This window comes from Narcine bancroftii, chromosome 8, assembly GCF_036971445.1.
Source record: "Narcine bancroftii isolate sNarBan1 chromosome 8, sNarBan1.hap1, whole genome shotgun sequence".
NCBI lineage: Eukaryota > Metazoa > Chordata > Chondrichthyes > Torpediniformes > Narcinidae > Narcine > Narcine bancroftii.
In genome coordinates this window covers 70,955,266-70,968,299 of record NC_091476.1, presented here as the reverse complement: position 1 = coordinate 70,968,299, position 13,034 = coordinate 70,955,266, and the positions used below count along the sequence as shown (strand labels likewise).

At 41.1% G+C, this 13,034-nt stretch overlaps 1 protein-coding gene across 4 annotated transcripts in view; it reads right to left on the bottom strand.

Moving 5' to 3' along the window:
* The window catches only part of LOC138740832 (spectrin beta chain, non-erythrocytic 1-like), a 393,831-nt gene extending 381,751 nt beyond the window's left edge, over positions 1 to 12,080 (bottom strand). For 3 of the 4 annotated variants that reach the window (XM_069894022.1, XM_069894016.1, XM_069894017.1), the window contains exon 1: positions 11,925 to 12,080. The gene's annotated coding sequence lies outside the window, so the exon portion shown is untranslated. The remainder of the gene's footprint in view (positions 1 to 11,924) is intronic. The other variant, XM_069894019.1, reaches the window with a different exon arrangement.
* Positions 12,081 to 13,034: the final 954 nt, after the last annotated feature.

Here is a 13,034-nt window from a genome sequence, read left to right as displayed (position 1 = left end):
AAAGGTACTGGACACAAGCAAAACCCTCCCAACCATCGAGAATATCTTAAAGGAACGCTGCCGTCGGAGGGCAATCACCCGCTCTGTTCTCACTGCTGCCATCAGGAATGAGGTATAAGTGCTACACGGCTCACACCACCAGGTAAAGAAACAGCTGCTCCCCCTCCATCATCAGACTTCTCAACAACAAACTTAACCGGAGGAGTCACGTGATGGAGTAGTGGCCGGTAGGGGAACTCCAGCCCTCTCCAGAAAAGTAAAAAAAAGGTAGAGAAAAAACAAAGGCACTAATACAGAAACCATAACAAATTGAAAGTGAAAGTGTGGAGAAAATGGCAGCAAAGAAAGAAAAATCAAAAACAACGGGAAGAAAAGAAGGAAGGACGTCGGAGGAGGAAGGTGAAGGAGGAGGCCCGCCGTGGAGAGAGAAGCCCGCTACCTGAGGTCAGTGGAAACCCCGAACTCAGGACTACAAAAATGGCTCACGGAGCCAAACAAAAGTGCACAACCGCGCAAGACAAAAACAACACCAACGGGAGGGGGGACCAGCTGAGGAGTAAATCTCCACAGCCAAAACAGACAAGTATAACACCACAGCAAGACTCTCAACAGGAAAACATAGAAAATAACGAGAACAAGAGAATAAAAATAGGAAATCAAAGAAACAACAGATGACCAACCCAGAGGAAAAAGACCAACACCAAGGCACTTTTAATAAAAATAAGAAGACCAAAAATACCCAACAAAATAAAACAAATAACCCAACAAGAAAACCAGAAGAAACAGAGGTAAAGGACACAGATCCTGGAGTGGACTCAGAAGAAGAAGAGGAAGAACACAGAGAAATGGAAGATGAAGGGAAGGGCAAGTACATGGATTTTTTTTTAAAGAATATATGGAATCAGTAAAAGAATGGCAGTCACAAGAATTCAGTGAAATAAAAAGAGTAAAAGGTACTGAAGAAAAAGTGAATAGATTAGAGATGATCATGACAGATATAGGAAAAAGAGTAGACAAGGTAGAAGAACGAGAAACAGCCATAGAAATGGAAGTAGAGGACTTAAAAAAGAAATTAGAAGAATCTGATAAAAAAGTTAAAGAGACACAAGAGCTGTTAGCTCAGAAGATAGATATAATGGAAAATTATAATAGAAGAAACAATATAAAGATAGTGGGCCTTAAGGAAGATGAAGGCGGCAAAAATATGAAAGAATTTATAAAAGAATGGATCCCCAGGGTCCTGGGAAGACCAGAATTACAGGAAGAAATGGAAATAGAAAGGGCACACAGAACATTAGCCCCTAAACCACAACCACAACAAAAACCAAGATCCACTCTAGTAAAATTCCTAAGATATACAACAAGAGAAAATATATTGGAGAAGGCAATGAAAAAAATAAGAGAAGACAAAAAAAAACCACTGGAATACAAGGGTCAAAAAAATGTTTTCTATCCAGATACAAGTTTTGAACTCCTGAAGAAGAGGAAGGAGTTCAATGCAGCAAAAACGACCCTATGGAAAAAAGGTTATAAATTTATGTTAAAATACCCAGCAGTACTTAAAATAGTAATTCCACGGCAGCAAAGCAGACTATTCTCGGATCTGTAAGAAGCACGAAAATTTGCAGAACAACTACAAAACAGAAAGAGAGATGAAGAGATGTAACAATAACAAAAATGACAACAAACTATATATATATATAAATATATATATATATATATATCTTTTCTTTGGCTTGGCTTCGCGGACGAAGATTTATGGAGGGGGTAAAAAGTCCACGTCAGCTGCAGGCTCGTTTGTGGCTGACAAGTCCGATGCGGGACAGGCAGACACGATTGCAGCGGTTGCAGGGGAAAATTGGTTGGTTGGGGTTGGGTGTTGGGTTTTTCCTCCTTTGCCTTTTGTCAGTGAGGTGGGCTCTGCGGTCTTCTTCAAAGGAGGTTGCTGCCCGCCAAACTGTGAGGCGCCAAGATGCACGGTTTGAGGCAATATCAGCCCACTGGAGGTGGTCAATGTGGCAGGGACCAAGAGATTTCTTTAGGCAGTCCTTGTACCTTTTCTTTGGTGCACCTCTGTCACGGTGGCCAGTGGAGAGCTCGCCATATAACACGATCTTGGGAAGGCGATGGTCCTCCATTCTGGAGACGTGACCCATCCAGCGCAGCTGGATCTTCAGCAGCGTGGACTCGATGCTGTCGACCTCTGCCATCTCGAGTACTTCAACGTTAGGGATGTAAGCGCTCCAATGGATGTTGAGGATGGAGCGGAGACAACGCTGGTGGAAGCGTTCTAGGAGCCGTAGGTGGTGCCGGTAGAGGACCCATGACTTGGAGCCGAACAGGAGTGTGGGTATGACAACGGCTCTGTATACGCTTATATATATATATATATATATATAAATACACACACACACATATATAAAATAGAGTATAAGTAAGAACTAAGGGAAAGAAAGGAAGTAAGGAGGGAATTAAGAGAGTGACCTTTGTTATATATGAAGAATAAAACCTTTTCTGGGGGGCTGGGTGGGGAAGAATAACAGTCACTGCGAAATCAGTTGACGCTTGCGAGCAGATTCGCAAATCCAAATGGAGAGGGGAGATGTGGTTGCACGACAAGGGACAAAAGGCAACTCAGAAAGGGGAGGGACTATTGGGGTTAATGGAATTTTAGATATGAGAATAGTGGAAATATTTGATGTTTCAGAAATGTTGTCTTATAATGTGTTCAAAAAAAGAAAGCAAAAATGGATAAGAAGGGAAGGTGGTGATGAGGAAACGGAAAGGAAAGATAAACAAAGTATGAAATGACTATGTTGAACTATATGACTTTAAATATTAATGGAATACATAACCAAATCAAAAGGAAGAAACTGTTAAATTTACTGAAAAAAGAAAAAATTGATATAGCATTCGTACAAGAAACACATCTAACTGAAGTGGAACACAAGAAATTAAAGAGAGATTGGATAGGACATGTAACAGCAGCATCATATAATTCAAAAGCCAGAGGAGTAGCTATATTAATCAATAAAAATGTACCAATCAAAATAGAAGAGGAAATAATAGATCCAGCAGGGAGATATGTAATGATAAAATATCAGATATATTCAGAATTTTGGAATTTACTCAATGTATACTCACCTAATGAAGGAGATCAAAAATTTATGCAAGATATCTTTTTGAAGATAGCAGATACGCAAGGGAACATACTAATAGGAGGGGATTTTAACCTTAATTTGGACTCGAACATGGATAAAACTGGAAAAAAAACTAACAGAGAGAACAAAGTAACCAAATTTATAATTAAATCGATGCAAGAAATGCAACTTTTGGATATATGGAGGAAACAACACCCAAAGGAAAAGGAATATTCATATTATTCGGGTAGACACAAAACATACTCAAGGGTAGACCTATTCCTGTTATCAGCCCACATTCAAGGGAGAGTTAGGAAAACAGAATATAAAGCTAGACTATTATCGGATCACTCACCCCTGTTATTGGCAATAGAGCAAGAGGACATCCCACCAAGAATGTATAGATGGAGATTAAACTCCATGCTACTTAAAAGACAGGAATTTAGAGAATTCATTGAACGACAAATTAAAATGTACTTTGAAATAAATACAGAATCAGTGAAAGATAAGTTTATACTATGCGACGCAATGAAAGCGTTCATCGGAGGGCAAATAATAAGTTATGTAACTAAGATGAAGTAGGACTACAATCGGGAAACAGAACAGTTGGAAAAGGAAATAACAAATACAGAAAAAGAATTAGCAATGAAGGAAGATACAACTAAAAGAAGAGAATTGGCAGACAAAAAATAAAATATGAAACACTACAAACATATAAGGTGGAGAAGAACATAATGAAGACAAAACAGAAATATTATAAATTAGGAGAAAAAATGCACAAAATTCTAGCGTGGCAGCTTAAGACGGAACAAACTAAAAGAATGGTATTGGCATTAAGGAAAAAGGACAAACAGATTACATATAATCCAACGGAGATCAATGAAAACTTCAGGGAATTCTACGAGCAACTATATCAAACTGAAAACGAAGAGAAAGAAGACAAAATAGATGAATTTCTAACTAAAATTGAACTACCGAAATTACAAACAGAGGAGCAAAATAAATTAATAAAACCATTTGAAATAGAAGAATTACAGGAGATATTAAAAAAACTACCGAACAATAAAACACCAGGAGAGGATGGATTCCCAATAGAATTCTATAAAACATTTAAAGATTTATTAATTCCTCCCCTCCTGGAAGTAATCAACCAGATTGATAAAACACAAAGCATACCAGATTCATGCAAAACAGCAATAATTACAGTAATACCAAAGACAGGGAAAGATCCACTTGCATGAGCATCATATAGACCAATATCTCTACTTAACACAGATTATAAGATAATAGCTAAACTATTAGCAAACAGATTGGCTGACTATGTACCAAAAATAGTAAATCTTGACCAAACTGGATTTATTAAAAAAAGACAAACAACAGACAATATCTGTAAATTTATTAACTTAATTCACGCAGTAGAAGGAAATAAAACCCCAACAGTAGCGGTTGCTTTAGACAGAGAAGTCTTTGACAGAGTAGAATGGAATTATTTATTCAAAGTACTACAAAAATACCAGAGAAATATATTAATTGGATTAAAGCATTATATAAGGGGCCATTGGCGAAAGTGACAGTAAATGGATATATATCAAAACAATTTAACTTAAGCAGATCAACAAGGTAGGGATGTCCACTATCTCCCTCACTGTTCACGTTAGCTATAGAACCACTAGCAGAACTGATAAGAACAGAAAATAAAATAAAAGGGATAAAAATAAAAGAGAAGGAATATAAAATCAGTCTATTTGCAGATGATGTTATAATATACTTAACAGAACCAGAAATATCAATAAAAGAATTACATAGGAAATTGAAGGAATATGGAGAAGTATCGGGGTACAAGATCAACGCAAATAAAAGTGAAGCAATGCCAATGAATAATGCAGATTTCACAAAGTTTAAGAAAGAATCACCATTTAGATGGCAAACACAAGCAATGTGATACCTAGATATACAACTAAATAAAAATCTCGGCCATCTATATAAACGAAATTATCATCCATTAATGAAAAAATTACAAGACGACTTAGAGCATTGGAAAGACTTACCACTAACACTGATAGGAAGGATAAACTGTATTAAAATGAACATTTTCCAAAGGATACAATACCTATTTCAGTCATTACCAATTCACCTAACAGAGAAATTCTTCAAGGAGTTAAAGAAAATAATAAGGAAATTCTTATGGAAAGGGGGAAACCAAGGATAGCACTAGATAAATTAACAGAATGGTACAAACAAGGAGGCTTACAACTACCAAACTTTAAGAATTATTATAGAGCTGCACAATTAAGATACCTATCAGATTTTTATCAAACAAGGGAAAAATCAGATTGGACCAGATTAGAACTAGATAAAATAGGGGAGAAGATACCTGAACATATACTATATAAATGGGATGAAAAATTGGTGCAATGTAGGAATTCACCGGTATTGCATCATCTGCTCAACATTTGGAAGAAGATACATGTAGAAAGGAATAAGACAAATTACCAACTATCAAAACTAATATTGACACAAAATCAACTAATCCCTTTCACAATAGATAACCTTTCCTTTAGAGAATGGGAGAGAAAAGGGATCAAAAGAATAGAAAATTGTTTTTCGGGAAATAAATTATTATCCTTTGAACAAATGAAGGATAAATATAATATAACTCATGATACAATGTTTGCATACCACCAACTGAAAACATACTTGAAGGACAAATTGGGAAACAGTCTGAGGTTACCAGAAGGAAGCAATTTTGAGTATGTGATTACAGACGCAATGATAATTAAAAAATTTGTAACAAACATGTACATCAAACTGCAAGAAAAGGAGAACGAGGAAACAAACGGTAAACCTAAACAAAAATGGGAACAAGATCTAAACATAAAGATAAAGAATGAAACATGGGAAAAGCTATGCTCCGGAACTATGAGAAATACAATAAACACGTGGTTACGCATGATACAATATAACTGGATACACAGGCTATACATCACACCTCAAAAGTTAAATAAATGGGACCCAACAGTATCAGACAGATGTTTTCGCTGTAAAAAGGAAACGGGAACAACAATTCATGCAATTTGGACATGTGAGAAAGTGGAAAAATTTTGGGAAGATCTAAACCAGATATTAAATAAAATCACAAAAAGCAATATACCAAAAAACCCAGAGATCTTCCTCCTAAGTAATATAAGAAATAAAGAATTTGGACTCGATTTGGATGGAGCACAAAAAAGATTTGTTATGATAGCCCTAGCTGTAGCAAAAAAATGTATTATGTCAACCTGGAAATTAGAAGACAACTTGAGAATACAACAATGGTACATAGAAATGAATAAACGTATTCCATTAGAAAAAATAACATAATTTAAGAAATAACATCATAATATTCGAACAAATATGGGAGCCATACATGAAACACAATAGAGAAATCCTACCGTGGACTTCCACCACCTAAAATGACAGAAGGAGAAGATAACGAAAAGAACTGACTCAGTAAAATTTCTTGTTTATTTTTATTAAGTGACAACATTGTTTAACGGGTTTAATGTATCTTATAGATTGAACTTCAAATAATGGGAAAGGGGGTGAGGAAGGGAAGGGGGAAAAGGGGGAGAAAATGACACTGTATATATTCAAGAAAAAAAATGTCTGTATGTATCTTGGTCAATATGGTTTATAGTGTGAAAAATAAAAAAATTAAAAACAACAAACTCAACCAAGGACTAATTTAAGAACTTGCACTTTTGCACTTGTTTGCCCTCTCTGTATTGCAGTTTGTTTACATTTCTTTGTTTGCATGTGTACATACGTTTTGTACAGTTTTTTAAAATTTCACTACCAACAAGTGGCAATTCTGCCTTGTCTACAGGAAAAAGAATCTCAGGGTTGAATATGATGTCAAGTACGTACTCTGACAACAAATCTGAAATCATCCCTGGAGACAGTTTGGTTTCTACACTGCATATATCCTACCTTACAGCTCAAAGCCAAATTAGCATAAGTAGCCACCAGAGAAGAGTATTGTGCTAACACCATTGCAACAAAGCCAAACTGCTTGGTCTCCCTCGAGCCATTCCCCCACATGTCGTAGTTCCATTCTGACCAACTAGAAATGGACACAAGTCGGACGTATGTTAGCATGGGACGTAGCAGTCATACACCTGTACAGCGTTCTTTTATCCAACTCAATATATAAATGCACGTACTTGTACCTGGCTGTGGGTCGTCACAGTCTTCCTCTCGACGGGTTGAGGGGCAGGGGGCTGTCACACACTTGAAGAATATTGCTTAAATTTGTTTGGATTGCTTGCTTCTTTCCCACCCCCCCCCCATATAGATTTGATGATAGCAATTTAAAGCTTCCTGAATTTGTCGACCAACCTTAGCAAATCTTTCGACATTCTAGTCCATGCTTTCCAAATCAGTAAGGGCTTTATTCACTTGTGGAAAGACATTTGCCAATCCTTTATGGAGATTTAAATTATACAGTATATTTTTTCTTTCCAGTCATAAGATGCATACGTCGTAAGTAGGGGAGAGGCTATTAATCTGTGTCTCATGAACTAACTCCTTCTGATACACCAACCTTGTACTCATTTTTAAAAAATCATCCTCCTCTGCCTACCTACTTGATGATCTTGTAAATCTTGCTGTTGGCAATTTAAATTCCCCATACAAATTCCTGTTAGTGTGAACAAGTGATGTGCTAACCCTGTTTATAGGTGCTCCTTGAAACATTTGCAGAACAGTTTGTTTCTCAGCTTTGTGCAAGGGGTCATTGACTAGCTTGTCAATGGCTTGTTTTAAATGTTAGATGGTTCACAGATTCAAAGGAAATGACAAACCCTTGTATCTGCCTACCAGCCAAATAAACAATGCTGATAGATTCTGTGAATCCATTAAAAAGTCAAACACGATTATGGGTTTCAGCAGCAGAAACTTAAAAGCGATGTTTGTTTCAACCTGTGGTTTTTCAAACTGCCCAACAAACTCACGTTCCACCTTAAGCAATCCCTATGCCATCGGTGCTCTGCAATTGCTAAAGGCAGAATGTGAGTGGGAAGAGAAGGTTGAGAATCACTGCTCTTGACCCAATTGTTACTGAAATATTTTGTTTGAGAGGAGTTCTGAAACGGTGCACATAACGAGTCAACGAGGGACGATTAAAACAGTGGTTTTCAAACTTTTTCTTTCCACCCACATCCCACCTTAAGCAATCCCTTACTATTCACAGAGCACCTCTGGCATAGGGATTGCTTAAGGTTTTATGAGAGTTTGGAGGGGGGCAGTTTGAAAACCATTGGTTTTGAAAGACAACTGAATGAATGCAGAGCAAACCCAAATAGAAAAGCCAAGATTATTAGCATTCACTGACAGGCTAGCATTTCAGGCAACAAAAGTTTGGGACCCAAATTCTCCACTCTGAACTTACAAGCAAAATGATATTTTTTTTTGTGAGGAAAAGTATTCAAGTGAATGGAGAGAAAGCTGTAAAAGAGAAATGCACAAGTATCACCCAGTAATCTCGGCCAGAGTAAAAGTGATGGTGGAGAATCTCAGGGTTGTATGTGATGTCATGCATGTACTCAGACAATAAATGTGAAATCTAATAATGTTTTTACTCTTGAGACACTGTTCCCATGAGCAGAGGAAGCAAGGATCAATGGGCTCACATTGAAAAGTGATTGGCAAAAGATAAACAGATGAAAAGGAAAAAAAATTATTCCACTGAGTGTGCCTTTCATTAAGGCACTGCCTGAAACCGTGACTGATCCAGATTCAACTGCGATTTTCCAAAGAGAAAATGATAAATATCTGAAAAAAAAGCTGAGGTGCGGGGAAAGAATGAAGGAATGGGGTTAATGGAAATGCTCTATAAAGGAATGGCATGGATTGAATGAATTGAAAACTCTAGATAGTTGTTAACTCGGCCTGAGACATCTCGGGCACCCATCTTCACTCCATCGAGGACAACTACAAGAAGAGGTGTCCGAAGAAAGCAGCCTCTATCCTCAAGGACCTCCACCATCCAGGCCATGCCCTCTTCACTCTCCTACCATCAGGAAGGAGGTATAGGAATCTGAAGACAAGCACCTAGCAGCACAAGGACAGCTTCTTCCCCTCTGCCATCAGATTTCTGAATGAAAAATGGACCAGAGACACCACCTTTCCTTAACTTTTTCTTTCACTATTTTTGTTTTCCATAAAGATACCAGTGTCGGTGCTATGCAATTGCTTAGCAAAAGGAGGTGTTAGGTGCTCCTTCCATCCAATAGCCTACAGGTCACCCTTGGGCAAGGTGTTGTATCAGTTTAGCCTCCCAATCAGGGTCATGTGAAGCCATGAATTGCAGATGGTGGATGGTTTTTACAAGCAGACTCTACAAATTGGAATTTTTCGGTTGTAAAACTAAAATGGCCTGGGTTACCCGTCCAGTACGGACCCTGCAACTGAAGAAGGCAACGGGAAACCACTTCAGTATTTTCCCCCATGTATAATCAACTACAGCCTCAGCTCAAAAAAGGAGCCTTCCCCGAAGGAGAACAGGGAAGGAGATCATGACACATGGAGAGATATGATCGTCCACGCCAAACGGCAAGGCACTGAATGCCAAGGCAAGCCATCAGCGCTGTCTCCGCTCCATCCTCAACATTCATTGGAGTGACTTCATCACCAACATCAAAATACTTGAGCTGGCAGAGTCCGCAAGCATTGAATCCACACTGCTGAAGACCCAACTGCGCTGGGTGGGTCATGTCTCCAGAATGGAGGACCATCGCCTTCCCAAGATCGTGTTATATGGCGAGCTCTCCACTGGCCACCGAGACAGAGGTGCACCAAAGAAGAGGTACAAGGATTGCTTAAAGAAATCTCTTGGTGCCTGCCACATTGACCACCGCCAGTGGGCTGATATCGCCTCCAACCGTGCATCTGGCCGCCTCACAGTTCGGCGGGCAGCAACCTCCTTTGAAGAAGACCGCAGAGCCCACCTCACTGACAAAAGGCAAAGGAGGAAAAACCCAACACCCAACCCCAACCAACCAATTTTCCCTTGCAACTGCTGCAATCGTGTCTGCCTGTCCCGCATCGGACTGGTCAGCCACAAACGAGCCTGCAGCTGACGTGGACTTTTTACCCCCTCCATAAATCTTCGTCCGCGAAGCCAAGCCAAAGAAGAAAGAGAGACTTAAGGTGGAATGTGAGTGGAAAAAGGTTGAGAACTACTGAGACCGCCAATACCTATGCAAAAAGGGCAAGTGCATTCTGCTGTGTGGACTGCAAAATGTACATGCATGTGTATGGCATTCTATAGCTCAGGAGGGAGGCTCCGATTAACTCTTTACTTTTAAGGCACAGGTGCTCTGTGGTTAGTCAGAGATTGCTTAAGGGCGAATGGGAGTGGAGAATAGAGATCGAGAACCACAGGTACCTGTAATCTCTGTGCTAAATGGGCAATGCATCCTGCTCTATGGATGGCAAAATGTACATGCATGTGTCTGGCATCCTATGGCATGGGTGCTTTGTGGTTAGTCAGGGATTGCTTAAAGGTGAATAAGGTGGGGGGGGGGTGGGGAAAAGATTGAGAACCACTGGTACCTCCAATCTCAGTGAAAAATGGGCAAGGCATCCTGCTCTACGGACTGCAAAATGTACATGCATGTGTCTGGCATCCTATGGCATGGGCGCTCTGTGGATAGTCAGGGATTGCTTAAAGGTGAATGGGAGGGGGGGGGGGAAAGACTGAGAAACACTGGTACCTCCAATCTCTGTGCAAAATAGGCAAGGCATCCTGCTCTACAGACTGCAAACTGTACATGCATGTGTCTGGCATCCTATGCCATGGGTGCTTTGTGGTTAGTCAGGGATTGCTTAAAGGTGAATAGGGTGGGGGGGGGGGGGAACTGAGAACCACTGGTACCTCCAATCTCTGTGCAAAATAGGGAAGGCATCCTGCTCTACAGACTGCAAACTGTACATGCATGTTTCTGGCATCCTATAGCTCTGCAGGGAAGGCTCTGATACCTCTTTACCTTTAAGGCAAAGATGTGGTGTGGTTAGTCAGGGATTGCTTAAAGGTGAATGGAAATGGAGAAAAAAGTTTGAGAACCACTGGTACCTCCAATCTCTGTGCAAAATGGGCAAGGCATCCTGCTCTACGGACTGCAAAATGTACATGCAAGTGTCTGGCATCCTATGGCATGGGCGCTCTGTGGATATTCAGGGATTGCTTAAAGGTGAATGGGAGGTGGGGGGGGGGGGGGATAAGATTGAGAACCACTGATACCTCCAATCTCTGTGCAAAATGGGCAAGGCATCCTGCTCGACGGACTGCAAAATGTACATGCATGTGTCTGGCATCCTATGGCGTGGGCGCTCCGTGGATAGTCAGGGATTGCTGAAGGGTGAATGGGAGTGGGAACGAGAGGTTGAGAGCCACTCGTCCTTGCGATCTCTGTGCCAAATGGGCAATGCATCCTGCTGTAAGGAAAGCCTCCGACGCAACTCCCCAGTTACACAGCCAACAACCACCAAAAATCCAATCACTCCAGTGACCGGTTGTGCAAATTAAGGAGCCCCGTCCAAATGATTAACGAACGAATTGGAAATCGCTGGTTTAAAACACAATAAAAAATTATATCGAGCGGGCTCGCATCCTTTGCAACACACAGACACACACACAAAAAGGATCTTAAATCCAAGAAATCGGGCAAAGGTCGAAAATGCACGTCGGAGCGGTTGCAATTTCTCCTCAGGAGTTCAACAAACAGCATTTAATTGATTGCATACCTTTATCCTGCGATAGGGACCGTCTCTGCCTGCCCCTCTCTCTCTCTCCCCCCTCCCTCCCTCACACGATCAAGGGGCTTTTTTAAATCCACATCGCTGCGAGGTCCCGAGGCCGGAGCTGAAGTCACCCGGTGGTCTCTCCCCGGCAGGATGAGTGAGGAGAAGGTCGAGCCGCCGCCGCTTCCCTCCCCCCCTCCCACCCCGGGCAGATGGATGTGGACTGACTGCCTGAGGGGAAGGACGGACGCTCGCTCTCGCGCCGCCGCGGCGGCGGAGGAATACGCGCGGGCGCGCCGAGCGAGCGGGAGCGCCCCGCACGATGCGCGCGCGGGGGCAGAAAGACGGCCGCCGCAGTGTGCTTCCCCGGACCCAGGCGAAGAAAAAAAATAGTGCGCGCCTCAGGTCAATCTCTGGAGGCGGCTGGCCAACTGGCTCAAACCTCATCAGGTCGACTCCAGATGGATTAGAGCAGCAGGACCTGAAATATGATTTACATGTGCGTTTTTCCCTCTGAGATGCAGCTTTATTGGAAGATTCTATTTATTATCACATTGCATGCGATCACCAGGTGGGCCAAATTGGCCAAGTAAAAATACAGGGCACCCTGTTCGAATTTAAATTCAAATGATTTCAGATTTGCACATCCATCAGGTGGGCGTCAAAGGATGTCAAATTTGCAAATGGGGTCATTATTCATCCATTGGATTCAAATGGTGTCGAATTTGCATGTGTGTCCCAGGTGCCCTGCCGATGGGCCATCACGTCTCTCCATCCGTTCGCAATCTCTGGCCCTCTGAGTTGCAGTTGTGGCCTCTTCGCCTTCAGTGAAGCATAGACCGTCCATCGTCGACGTGGAATTCGTCACTTCGCTCCACCTCCGGGAGCCTGCGGCCTCGGTCTCTGACCATTTATTCCAAGACATCTCCATATACTGTTTAAAAAAACCCCCATGGTATCTGGAATTCAAACATGCATCTGTTACGAGTCCAAAGGACCCCAAACCCCAGCAGCAATAGACAGTCACCAAGACAAATGGTTACTTAAACAAAAGTTGCTTTTAATTATCTTTAAACATGAAAACAGAATCACACTTTAAATATCTCTATTAAC